Here is a 13,110-nt window from a genome sequence, read left to right on the forward strand (position 1 = left end):
CTTCATTCCCTTCTTCATAATTTTATCTACTAAATCAACAGCTGCACATGGTACACTATTTTCCCTTGTCAATTGAAAGAAACAATATCCTATGACTCTAATGGCAAACTTCAGCTCTGCATCTATGACATTATTTAGTTTCAGACCTCTGCAATCAAATTCAACTCCAGTTAAAGTGATCAATTCCTTTTGTGAAATCATTTTCTGAGCTCGGGCATGGTCATAAATAGGGTATCTGGTTATCAAGTGAATGATTTCCTTGGTGATTTTGAATGGTTTCTCCTCTAACCACATGAAGTCATCATGAACTCTGCTCAGAACAAACTTGACCCATTGGGGTTTGAAGACACGGGGATAGGTTAGGGCTTCGGTCAATCCCTTGACTTTAATGTTCAAACTTGTTATCTAGTTTTCCATCGATACACAATTCATCATATGTGTCCTTGATCTCAACATGACCTAGTTCCTCAACACGACATTTGGTGAAAAATCTGATATCCTCAACTAGCAGAACCCTATCCGGAATGAGTGAAAATGTCATTTTATCATCCGATTCATATGCTACTTTGGGAGGTAGGGAATATTTCAATGAGGGCTTCTCAATGGTTTCAACAATAGTGGGTTTTTGAATCTTTGGAGCCATTACAAACTTAGGATATCTACTAACAAAAACAAGCTTAGAGTTTGAAACTTAACTAGGAAACGCTTTCACTTAGTAAATATAAAACAGATAATCACACTGATATTTCCCGGTTAGCTAGCTCTTAAAAATGCTTGAGATCGATGTGTAAATACCTTGAAATTTTCTCAGGAGGTGTTTTATCACCTTTGAATCACTTAGCTCTGCTCTTTGAAAACTTGGTAAGTGTGAAATGACCATACAAAGTGCTTTAAGTACACATTTTACCTTGTCGGGCTCTGTGCAGTTAGGTCAAAAAACATTAAATGCACTTAGTTCCACTAAACCGATTACCTTCCTTTTTTCCTTTTACCGACTAAACAAATTTCTTGTATTTACCGACTAGACAGGCCTCTTGCATTTACCGACTACTCTAGTGCTCCAGAAGACTAGATAGAATTTCAAACTTGCTAATGCATCTTAGCTATGCAGATTTTGGAATTAAGTACATGATAAAATAGGAACTATTAATATCTAACTTTGAGAGAATGTAGTCCCTTCATACCTTTACCGATTAATTCGAAGTAGATGCACCTAACTCGGTAGGTAAGGTGCTTTCTTCATTAGTTGATCCATTTTCCTTCTTTTTCCAAATCATCTATAATTTGCTTCTTATTACCTCAGTATCTCCTCTGGGTTGATCTCTGCAATCTCCAGCCAAGTGTCCAACTTTGTGACAATGAAAACATGTCATACCAAGATTTCTCCATGATCTTCAGTTGTTCATTCCAAACCTTATAAAATAGTTGGAACTTATATGTCCATATCTTCCATAGCATTCACACCATATCCTTGTATTGTAATCCCATGGTACTGCAATATATTGTTGGTTAGGATCTGTGTGAGTTCGATAGCTTTTAGTATTTGCTCGGTGTGCAGACCACATATAGTTCTTCTACTTAAACCAACACTTCTCGGTACTATGTCCATATCTATTGCAGTTTTTGCAAAACCCTTTGAATTTTTCCTTCTGATAATTGCTAACATACTTTGTCCTACATTTATTAGATTTGTGACCATACTCATTGTAGTTGTAACAATAACCATAAAACCTTGTGATATTCAGTTGCTTACCTTTTTTGATTTGGCACATGTTGGCAGTATGTCCTTGTTTTCCACAGTAATTGCAAATAAGCTTCTTTCCTTTGATGTTCTTCTTGTTTCCAGCTTGCTTTGATGATTCTCCTCTCTCGGTAGAGTCTTTTCCTTTGTAGCCAATTCCTGCATCTTTGTTGGGTCTTCTTATATTTAGTTGCTTATCCAACATCCTTGATGCTTCATAACTTTTCATCAGTGATTCTTTGGCTTTCTTCTCTGCTTCAAGTTCATCAGTCAATCTTGATAATTCAAGTTTCAATGCTTGATTCTCATTATCCTTCAGATTTTCTTCATGATGTGCATAACCCAATTGATCAGACATATTGTGTTGAATTCCAGTCATCCTTGTGATTTCATCATTCTTTTCAGTCACTAATACTTCAAGTTGATGTTTTTCTCTTTCTGTATCTCTTATCTTATCCTCAGTTGTTCTCAATGCATCTAGATTTTCAGTCATCTGTGTGCTGAAATGTTCATGTTCTCTTTTCATTGCTTTTAGCTATTCAATCAGTGATTTGTTCTTTTCTTTCAATTCTCCAATCATCTCTTCAGTCTCTTCAGATATATTGTTCTTAGATGATGTCTCAATTTGCTCCACTAACTCTTGTGAGTCTTGTAGATCATCAGACAACCTTCTTCTGACTTTCAATGATTTTTGCATTTGTCTTTGCATGTCTATAATTACTTGATTAGCATGATCAACCTCTTCTTGCAAATACACAATTCTCCGAGATTGTTTATATCCTTCCATTGATAAGATCTTTTTCTTTAGGCTGTTAAACCCTTTTCCAAGATTGAAGCTCTGATACCAATTGTTAGGCCCAATATGGAAAGTTAATGTACTGAGAGGGGAGGGGTGAATTAGTACTTCAAATATTTTCTTCAACAATAACTTTACTGTTAAGTATAAACCAAAAAATGTTGTAACATAATATAAAACTAAAACAAATAAATAACAATCATACATGATTCACTCAATAACACATATATTTTGGTTACACAGAAACTCTTGGTTAGAGAGAAAAACTGCGGTGGGGATGGCACCCACATCTTCACTACTACAATAATAAAGGTTGCTTGGTTAAAGCTACATGTTTAGCTATTTCTGATAGCTTACCCTATTAGGAGTATCAAGATCTTTAGATCTACCTTGCTAAAATATTTTACAACACTTAAACTAATTGTTGTACCTAGTTAAAGGCTTTACAATTTATAGACTTTGTTAGAGTCTTTTACCCTGTTAAAGGTTTCTCTTACAACTCAAAATATTACAATAAAATCTTTACAAATATCTGCAACTTTACATCTGAAATGTTATAGCAGATTCTATGTGCTCAAAATGAGATTACCTTGCTTATAGCATACCTCGGTAATCCATAGATTAACTCAGTAAACCCTTTTGTTTACTCTGTTCCTTGATTGTTCTTTGAAATCCTTCTGGGTGACCATCTATGTCTCTAACAGTCACAATACTCAGTTCTTCCTTATCTATTACACATGTCTTGCTTTATACACCTCTGTATCTTATCCTTAATTCATGCTATATAAATAGATCTCTTAGCATAGTGTTCTTGTTCATGCATCGATCTTACAAACAAGATTCATCAAATGAATAACCCTAGAAATTATTTCATAAGATAGATGTCCTCAAAATCATACACAATCTAGAAGTGCAATTTCCTATGTGATAATGGTTCTTTGTTCCTCGATCTTGTAACATGTTTCCACGTATGTGTCCAAGTTCAATGAATCTGGTAACACGTTTCACTCAGTGTGTGTTCACTCGATATATCATTTTTGCTGCTCGGTAGACAGAGTGTTACTCAGTAGATAACTCAGTGTATACTAGACTCTGTGACTTCTATCTTCTGTAACCAACTGCTTTAGTGCTTATCGACTGAATGTTCCTGTAGTATTAACTGACTAGAGTATATAGGATGACTTTGGATATAAAACTAATGACAACTTAGTAAATAGTAACACTGAGAGCCCTACCACCAACTTAAAAAATTAAGGGTACTGCTATTAATGAGTTAAGAACAATGGATAATATATATATCAACAAAGATACTTTGGTTGGTAAATTACCTACTTTTGAGCTTGAATAATTTGGACCTTCTAGAGCTGTGAAGTCTAAACCTGCTTTTCATGCATCTACATCTGTAACCGATAATCAATATTGGAAATATTTATATGCAAAGTAATTAGAAGATATGAAGAGAGAAGATGATGAGTTTGAGAAACTTGAAGCACTATTTGCTAGAAGAGTACCTAAAGGACCGATAGGAAGTAAGTATGAAGGAAAAAAACCTTTTAAATGTTTTTCATGTAATAAGATTGGTCATTTTGCATCTAGATGTCCTGAAAGGAATTCAAGATTTTAAGAAAGAGTTAGAAGATCATTTAAGCCTAACCCTGGATATCAAAACAACTATAAGTATAAGAAAAACAAAGACAAATCATGCTACATAGCGGATGAGGAAGGCATTATTGATTTTGATGATGAACCGATAGAAGATTTTGCTAGTGGTTCTGGCAATGAAAAGGAATGGGTGTTCCTAGCTATCAAGGAAGATGATTCGGCATTTGAAGAGAATGTACCTAAAGAGAAGGCACTTTCTGCTAAATTTGAAGACAAGGATAAATGGGTAATTGACAATGGTTGTTCACATCATATGACTCGAGATAAAGGGAAGATTCTATCTTTGCAAGAATTTGATGGTTGTCTAGTTAGATTTGGAGATGACAAAGCATGTATGATCAAAGGAAAATGTACTATAAAATTGGATGGTAAGAATAATACTGACAATGTTTATTATGTTGAAGGCTTAAGGTATAATATTTTGAGTGTAGGATAATTAATTGATAAGGGATTTCAATTACAGTTCAAGGATGGAAAATGCAAAATCATTAACATATCTTGATTGGAGATTGCAACCAATACATAGACAAAAGGTAATATATTTCATTTGAATTCTTGTGAGAAGTCTTGTTTGATTACACAGATTGATGAGAGTTGGCTATGGCATAAAATGTCGTGTCATGTGAATTTTGATTGCATTGTGAAAATCAATTCAACTAAGGAAGTTAGGGATATACCTAAGATTATGAAGCCCTATAATCCGATATGTAAAGAATGTCAAATGGGGAAACAGGTCAGAACCTCTTTTAGGAGTATACAAGATAAATCAAATGATGTTCTTGATCATATTCATACTGATTTGTGTGGCCCTGCTAGAGTTAAAAGTTTTCAAGGTGATAGATATTTCATGCTAATCATTGATGATTATTCTAGATTGATGTGGGTTGCTTTTCTAAAGGAAAAGTATGAGGCATTTGAAAAGTTTAAAATCTTTAAGGCTAAAGTGGAAACTGAGATAGGATTGAAGATTAAATGTTTAAGGTCAGATCATGGTGGAGAATTTACTTCCGGTGAATTTAATAACTTTTGTGAGAAGCATGGTATACGAAGACAATTTTCTGCTCCCCAGACACTTCAGCAAAATGGAGTTGTGGAAAGGAAGAATAGAACTATCTTGGATGCTGCTAGAACAATCATGATGGAAGCTAATCTAACTCATATCTACTGGAGAGAAGTAGTGAGCACAACAATCTATACATTCAATAAGGTATATATCAAAGGAGAAACCGGTAAGACACCTTATGAATTTTGGTTTGGCAATACACCTATAGCTCAGTAATTCAGAATTTTTGGTAGTAAATGTTATATCAGGAGAGATGATATCATTGGAAAATTCAATCCTAGATGTGATGAAGGCATATTTCTTGGTTATTCTAATGAAAGCAAAGCATATAGATGTTATAACAAGAGATTGTAGAGAATTGTGGAGAGTGCTAATGTCAAAGTAGCTGAGCTGAACATGAGTCAAATCAGAGTTTATGAAAAGGAATGAGCAGTGGAAATGATAATGTCTAAACCTGTAGCACCTTTACCAAAATAGAGTGTTGAACCAGTTACTCTGACAATATCAGATAATTCTATAGTAATTGAAGATCAGGGAACAAAAATAGAGAATCAAAGGACTCCTAGGTATGTGAGATTGAATTGTTTAGAAGATCAGATCATTGAGGATAAGAGAAATGGAGTAATGACAAGAAGAAGACTGAAAACTAATGAGGTATTTTTAATTTCACAAGTTGAACGGGTATCAGTAATTGAGGCATGTAAAGATGAATATTGGTTGAAAGCTATGGAAGAATAATTAGATCAGATTGAGAAAATTAACACATGGACTTTGGTTCCCCGACCTAAAAATAAAAATGTTATTGGAACTAAATGGGTTTTTAGAAATAAATTGAATGAGGATGGTCAAGTTATAAGGAATAAGGCTAGATTAGTTTGTAAAGGATATTCTCAGAAGGAAGGAATTGATTATGGAGAGACTTTTGCACCTGTAGCTAGGATTGAAGCTTAAAAAAACTACAAGATTTATTAGATGGATGTTAAATGTGCATTTTTAAATGGGGATCTTGATGAGGAAGTTTATATTGAACAACCTGATGTTTTTTCACTATCAGATGATACAAACATGGTTTGCGGGTTAAGGAAAGCTTTATATGGATTGAAACAAGCACCTAGAGCTTGGTATGCTAGGTTGGATAAATATCTTTTGAAGCTTGGTTTTACGAAGAGAAATGCTGATAGTAATTTATATTATAAGATCATTTATGATGATATACTAATTATTGAAGTAGTTGTTGATGACATTATTTTTGGAGGTGAAGATAAGTTATGCATATAATTTTCTAAGAATATGGAGAAAGAATTTGAGATGTCTATGATTGGTGAGATAAAAAATTTCTTAGGTCTGCATATTACTCAGACTGGCAAAAGTATTTTCATCTATCAAACTAAATATGGTAAGCAATTGTTGAAGAAATTTGGTATGGGAGATTCTAAACTAGTAAGTACTCCTATGGCTACAATTGAGAAATTGACAAGAAAAGATGTTTCTACACAGACAAGTCCTACAAGATACAAATCTATGATTGTTGGTCTGCTTTATTTGACTCAAACTAGGCCTGACATTATGAATGTTGTTTTTATTGTTTCAATATTTTAGAGTGATCCTAGAGAAAATCATGAGTGTGCAGTGAAAAGGATTTTTAGATACTTGCAAGGTACATCAGAATATGGTTTGTAGTACCCTAAGGATGATAACTTTACTTTATGTGCATATACAGATGTTGATTGGGCTAGAGATGTTGATGACCGAAAAAGTACTTCTGGTGGAGCTTTCTTTCTTGGAAATAATTTGGTTTCATGGATCAATAAGAAACAATCATGTACCTTTTTATCTACTGTTGAAGCTAAGTATGTTGTTGCTTCTACTAATTGTACATAAGTTTTATGGATGAAGGAAATGTTGAAGGATATAAAGGTAGATTGTGATGCACCGGTAGTTATTGACTGTGATAACTCTGCTGCTATTGATATATCAAAGAATTTAGTATTTCATTCCAAAACAAAGCACATATCTATCAAGTATAACTTTTTCAAGGAAAAGGTGGAAGCAAATGAAGTTAGACTAGTTTATGTGAACACTAAAGAGCATATTGTAGATATTTTCACTAAACCTTTGCTTAAGGAATCATTTGAGTACCTGAGAGACAGATTGGGAGTTTATGACCCTCTGATAGACACTTGATTGATGCGGTTTTGCATCAATCCAATATGCATTATCAGAGATACTATTCATTCTGGCAATGATGTGGGGATGCTACTGCTCAGGGGGAGTAGTCAGCTTTGTGATTCAATGGTTTATATTTTTTCTTTGATATTTTTGTCAGATTCCTGGAATTGATGTCAAAGGGGGAGAGATATTAAAAAGAAAAAGTAAAGGGGAGAGATACATGTATAATCCAGAGCTTTATAGAGATATTATTCATAGGGGGAGTTTGGTCTTTGTTTTAGAATTTCATTGCTATATCTTTGAGAGGGAGATTGTTGGTTGTCTTCCATTGGGGGAGACTTGTTTGGCATTTCTTGGTACTTAGATGTTTTTCACATCTAGTGTTGTCATCAATGCCAAAGGGGGAGATTGTTGGCCATTTGGTGGAATTGATTATGTGTTGCATTGATGTTTTGTCATTGATGCCAACACTAGTTGTTTGGATGCTTTGCCAACACCTTTTTGGTCCTGGTAGGTTGAGTGGTTTCTGGTTGATTTGGATCCGGCATGATCCGGTATGCTTCAGTATGATTTGATTATGGAATTGGATTAATCATGATACTCATGTTTATATTCAGTAAGTTGGTTTTGGTTTGGTGATCAGATGCTAACCTGTTTGCTTAGAAGATTGGTTTTTGGTTCTAGTGAGGGTTTCACTGGTAGAGCTTTTGATGAAGATATTTGATGAATTGCATAAGTGGTATTGGTGCAGCTTTTGGTGGAGTTTTAGGATGTTTTTGGTGATCATGTTCAAGACTTAGTGGATGGAGATCATTGTTGTAGCATGTGGACCTATATTGGGTCCCAGTTTAATAAAGTGTGTGGATTGGACCTCTCGATGTGTTTTTGGGATGTCTTATGTGTTGGATATTATTTTTTTGGTCTAAGGCCGACATGGTTTGTAATTATGTAATTGGTTTATTATCTGGTGGTTGACCCAATTGTTTTTGGTCGAGGGTTTGTATATATAGATGTAAGATCTCATTGTAGATCATATATGGTAGAGATCATAGGAATGGGAAATGGATATGTAATGTGCAAATAATGTAATATCACTCAAGAAGAGAATTTGGTAGATCATTGGATATTTAATTGGGTTTATGTAAGAGGATTTAGTCCCTGGGTATTGAGCTTAACCGGAACTGTACTCAGGTATAGGAGATGCTATCTTTTGTAGTTCAACACTTCTCCAGATTGTAGTCTAGATTTATATGTAGTCAGTGAGGCTCCTTTTGTGATGAGTAGTGCACTCTAGGTTGTTGTCCTTCCTACAAGTGTAGGCCCTCAATTGCAATTCACATACTTAGTGTAGAAGTATTATCTGACTATGGGTAGGCTTCCCACCATGGTTTTTCCCTTTACCAGGTTTTCCACATACAAATCTTGGTGTCATGTGGATGGTATTTATTTTGTGATTATTGTTTATGTTTAATTGGTTTAACTGCTATTTTGGTATTAATGTTTTGGGTTCTGATATTAAAGTTTTAATTGCTAATAGTTTTGGTAATCTATGACAACTGATTCACCCCCCCTCCCCTCTCAGTTTTCTTCTGGTTATTTGAACTGTCTAACATGGGTTACACTTGAGTACCTAAGATCACTATCACTGGTAACCCTTTGCATCCCTCCTAGGATGTCCAAGAATCTGTTGAAGAGGAATTTCATGAAATACATTTTGAATATGAAGATGACATCTTCTTTGACACCCATATCAACACCGTCACCCGAGTAATCCCTTCCACTCCACATGAGCTGCAACTTGTCCACCCTAAGCTTATAGATTGGGACCAATGAGACAAACATTCTTTGGACATATATGTTGATGATAATGCTCCCATGGCTCTCTTGACTATGCACAATTTAGAAGACTATAATAGAATTCATGGGATCCAACCACAGGTCAAATTTAATGATAGAGGAAACAAACAATATCAATATGGGCACTAAAGACACCCCAAAGAACGTGCTCACTGATAAGTCCCTATCAAATAAAGAAAAAAAAAGTTTATCAATTTTCTCATAGAAACAAAGATAAACTTTTCTTGGTCATATGCTGACATGCCATGCCTTGATCTTGACTTAATAGTCCACAATGTTGTTGTCCATCTAGATGCTAAACCTATAAAGAATAAATTATGCAAGATCCATCCACATATTGCACTCCTTATCAAAGAAGAACTTTAGAAAATGTTGGATGCTCGATTCATAAAGCAAATAGATTATCCTGAGTGGGTATCCAACATTGTACCTATCGACAAAGCTACTGGGGGCATCCACATTTGCATAGATTTATGAGATTTCAATAAGGCCTACCTTAAGGATGGCTTCTCGCTCCCCAATATAGACATGATCATAGATCTCACAACGGAACATGAAATGTTATCACTTATGGATGGATTTTCTAGGTACAATTAGATCAGGATCGCAGAAGAGGACTAACACAAAATAACATTTACAACACCATGGGGCACATTTTGTTATCAAGTCATGCCTTTTGGTCTCAATAACACTGGAGCAACATATTAGTTAGCAATGATAGCAATCTTTCATTAAATTTTGTATAAAATCATGGAGGATTACATGGATGATCTCCTAGTAAAGTCCAGTACAAGACATGAACACATCCCTATCCTAAGGTAGATCTTTGAGAGATTAGAAAAGTATAAGTTGCGTCTAAATCCCAAGAAATGTATCTTTGGTGTTACATCTGGGAAACTTCTAGGTTCCATTGTTTCCCGCAGAGGTATAGAGGTTGATCCTACAAAGGTGAGAGCTATCATAGAAATGCCTCCCCCAAAGACTCTCAGACAACTACACAACCTCGAAGGAAAGCTCCAATCCATTAGATGCTTCATCTCATAGCTCGCAGATAAATGGCACCCATTTGTGCACTTACTACGCAAGGATACCAAATTCAAATGGGACTGTCTGTGTCAAAAGGCTTTTGAGAAACTCAAAGAATACCTCGCATCACCTCCAATTATTATGCCTCCTATTCCAGGACATCCACTCCTTTTGTACATATCAACAATCATAGTGGCATTGGGGGCATTATTGGCACATACAAATGATCAGGGAAAAGAGCATGCTATATACTACATTAGTAGCACATTAATAGGGTATGAGATCAATTATACCCCTATTGAAAGAGAATGCTTAGCACTCATCTTCAACACACAAAAAATCTGACACTACATGATTAACAATGAAACAAAATTGATTGCTAAGATTGACCCTCTCAAATATCTCTTATCAAAGGCTGCTCTCACTGGGAGGACTTCTAAATGGGTCTTGTTACTAAGTGAGTTTGACATTGAATATGTAGATAGAAAATAAATCAAAGGACAAGTGATAGAAGATCAACTGGTCGATGCTCCGCTTCAATGTGATCACCCTATCCTCACAGAATTTCTAGATGAATCCATAATGAGTGTCACTATGTCTTCCACATGGCAGTTGTATTTTGATGGTTCTTGCATGCAGAACAGATCAGGGGTAGGTATATTATTGGTCACACCTCAAGGAGATTGTATCCCTAAATCATACAAGATAGCCTTTGTGTGCACTAACAAAATTGTAGAATATGAAGCATTAATCACCGGACTCTGTTTGTCTATCTAATGGAATATATTGGAATTACATGTCTATGGTGATTCCCAAATTGTCATTAAACAACTCAATGAGGATTACAAACAAAATATGGAAAGCTTCTTCCTTATCGCAGTATGGTTGAGGACCTTAAGTAGTACTTTACATCAATCAAGTTTGATCAAATTCTGGGCACAAACAATAGAGTTGTAGATGCAATGGCCACTATTGGTTCCCTCCTTCAAATGCCAACACATAGTCATAAATGTGAGTTTTTGGTTGAGCAACTCATACCAGCATATGACCTACCTAAGTCTGAAATGGTGTGTGTACTCATTGGTCCCAAATCCCCTTGGTATGAAGAGACCTTCACCTACCTAATAGACAACACTATCCCTCCCCACCTCACCAAAACCCAACATCAAACCTTTATCTGTTGTTGTGCTCGTTACAACATCCTTGGATGCACCCTATTCAGAAGGCATTTTGATGTTTCCCTCCTAAGGTGTCTAGATAAACAAGAGGCTGAATGGTCACTACGCGAAGTGCACAAAGGTATCTCTAGGGCACACACTCAAGTGGTCTCACTTTGGCTAAAAATCTCTTGCGAATGGGATACTACTAGCCTAGAATGGAAGAAGATACATGTAATTATGTGAAGAAATGTATCCCTTATCAGAAGCATGGCGACAAGATTCACGCTCAATCATAGGATCTACAACCTTTTATCACACCCCGGCCCTTCTCATAGTGGGGCCTCGATCTCATTAGTAAAATCCACCCTGCATCCTCTAATGGTCATAAATTCATCATCACTGCCACTAAATACTTCACCAAGTGGGTAGATGCCATCCCTCTTACCTTCATCACTAGGAAACAGATCTCTAAATTCATTTTCAACTATTTGATCTTCCTATATGGAATCCCCAAAGTAATTATCATAGATAATGGTAGACCCTTCAAGAATTAGTATGTTAAAGAGCTCTGTCAGAAGTTTGATATCCAACACCACTTCTTCACCCCTATTACCCACAAGGCAATGGTGAAGTTGAGGCTTCTAATAAGACCTTAATCAAAATCCTTAAAAAGATAGTCAATGAAGTTGGTTGTGACTGGCACCTCCAAATCCATCTTACTCTATGGGCTTATGACACTTCCATCTGCACACCCATAGGTGCCACTCCATATTCCCTTGTCTTTGGCACCAAAGCTTCCCTCCCTCTTGAGATTGAGATCCCTTCCCTAGGGGTATCCCTGCAAAATATCCTCCTTAATGAAGAATATAGAGTTGCTAGGATGCAAGAGAAAGAATTGTTGGATGAAAGGTGCCTCAAGGCCTTGAATCATCTACAAGTATATCAAAATCACCTACGCTTGAGATAGAACAAGAAGATCAAAACTTAGGAATTTGAAGTTGATGATCTTGACCTTATAGAAAATCAAAAAAAATTTCAAGAAAGCGAAAAGAAAGGCACGTTTGAGCCTAATTAGCTTGGACCTTATGTAATCATAGCAAAATATGGATCAGGGGCATATCAGTTGGTTACTCCCAAAAGAAATCCCTTGGATGATCCTATGAAAATCATGCACTTGAAGAGATTTTATGCCTAGTCCTCAGAAGGTTGCCAATTGTCTAAAAATATAAAAAATACAAAAAAAGAAAAAAAAAAAAGAAAAATCAATTCATCCATAAGTGAAAACCACTTTGTGGTGCTATGGGCAAGTACCTTGGTGAAAACCTGTTTATAGGCTGTTGTCTTCAAAATCTGATTCCCTTTAACATCCTTAAAATAATATGGTTTAAAGCTTGGTGCAGAAGAGATATCAAAGATAAGGAAATTCTCAAGACAACATATGACAAGGTTTGATTAGACCTTCTACACTTCGGGCTTACTCAGAGCCCAGGTGGGTATACCTTTGTGAATTAAATTCACGCTTTCAAACATAAACCCACAGCAAACCAGTCCAGAAAACCAGTGGGTCTATTCACCTTGAAATTAACTGAAAACAAAGAATGGAAATTATACTTAAATTAAGCATTTCGATCTACAA

Source organism: Cryptomeria japonica, chromosome 8 (assembly GCF_030272615.1).
Source record: "Cryptomeria japonica chromosome 8, Sugi_1.0, whole genome shotgun sequence".
NCBI classification, from domain to species: domain Eukaryota; kingdom Viridiplantae; phylum Streptophyta; class Pinopsida; order Cupressales; family Cupressaceae; genus Cryptomeria; species Cryptomeria japonica.